The sequence below is a fragment of the Gallinula chloropus genome, assembly GCF_964237585.1.
Source record: "Gallinula chloropus genome assembly, chromosome: 16".
NCBI lineage: Eukaryota > Metazoa > Chordata > Aves > Gruiformes > Rallidae > Gallinula > Gallinula chloropus.
Genome location: NC_140101.1, coordinates 559,525 through 561,020, shown reverse-complemented (window position 1 = coordinate 561,020; position 1,496 = coordinate 559,525).

Sequence of the window (1,496 nt, the reverse complement as noted above, 5' to 3'; positions counted from 1 at the left end):
TTCTGCTTTACTAACCAGATGTGGATTTCACTCTCATTTTTCTTGCTGCAGAGGCAAGAGTTCCCTTTCTGAGGTGATACAACAACTCTGCTTCTGGTGCTAATGCAAAAGCTCTTATCCTGGCGCTGCTGCAGCACCGACCTCCCAAAGCTCCGTGACTCCCCTGGCGCATCCAGACACCTCCAAGACACAACCAGCCCCAGGGAACGGGGTGGGCTCCAGCCTCAGACAGCCCAGCAGGCTGGAGGAGGGCAGGGGGTGCAGGCAGCACTCCCCAGCAGCCAGGCACTGCAGACGCCTGTCCCGGTCTCGCTCCGGCACTGTGGTGACACTGCACGCAGACGTTCCAAAGCCCCTTCTCTCCAGAGCCACAAGGTGTATTTCTTACACTTTTTCTAGCTAACCTGAAAGATAAACCTACATAAAGTTTAGAGCTGAGGTTACACCAGCCTTGCTTCTTTATCACCATTATAACCTGTGCTCTTCCAGGCTCAAGTGCTTGTTAACCAGAATGGAGATCTCACCTTCCACAGCCACTAAGCCACCAGCAGCTCCTCACACAGCAATCCCTGGCCAGTGTGGGAGCACAGCCCAGCACACTGAAGGAGTTAACTGCACCAAAAGCTGCACAACAGGCCAATATTTTTGGAGGCAGTTGTTTCTGGTCTTAAAGCAAAGATTCTCAAAGGCGAGGAAGGACATCCAGTACCCAGCCACGCTTTATGCCTTTGAAAACCTCGCTGGTGCCTACAAACACAATAAAAAGGTGGCTTTTAACTGCAAGGAATTGCATCAGAGTCCCTCCTACTCACAGAAAGCCCAGCATCAAACCTTTGCTGAAAGCAGAACTAAGTATAGTCTCTGTAATGGAAGATTGGTGAATCGGTGTGGGAACGTCAGCAGCTTTACAGACACTCTCCAAGGCACAGGAAACAATGACTTCATTTGCCCTGAGAAGACCACTGTAGGGAACTGAAGAACCCCTGAGCACCCCCTCCCAAACCCCCCAAGAGCATCAACACCCCATAAGATGGGAAGACCCATCCTCCTGTGAAGCAGAAAGGCTGCACTCCGCAGCACCCCGAGTCCCGCGGGAGCAGCAGCCCTCGGTGCTCGCACAGGGAACCATTCCCTGGCTTCCAGGTTCAGCTTCTGCTTGTTTCTTTGCATTTTTTAAAGAATGATCCCTTACAGATAACCCAAATTCACTTATGAGTTATGAACTGTGCCCCTGCCATCAGAAAACAGCCCGGGGGGCACAGTTTCTGTGTGCTGGTTGCAGCAGTGACTGGAGGAAGCTGCACCCTGGTGTGGCTCAGGAGCTGTTGGGAGCGCTGCTGTCAGCCTGACCAGCTCCACACCTCCCAGCTCGAACACAAGGACCCCTCAGCAGCCTCTGATTTTAAAAGGCAAAACCCCCAAATGAAGCCCCTGATGTGCCAGAGCAGCACCTGCCTTGTGTGGGGATAGTAGAAGAATGAGTAGCACCACTACTA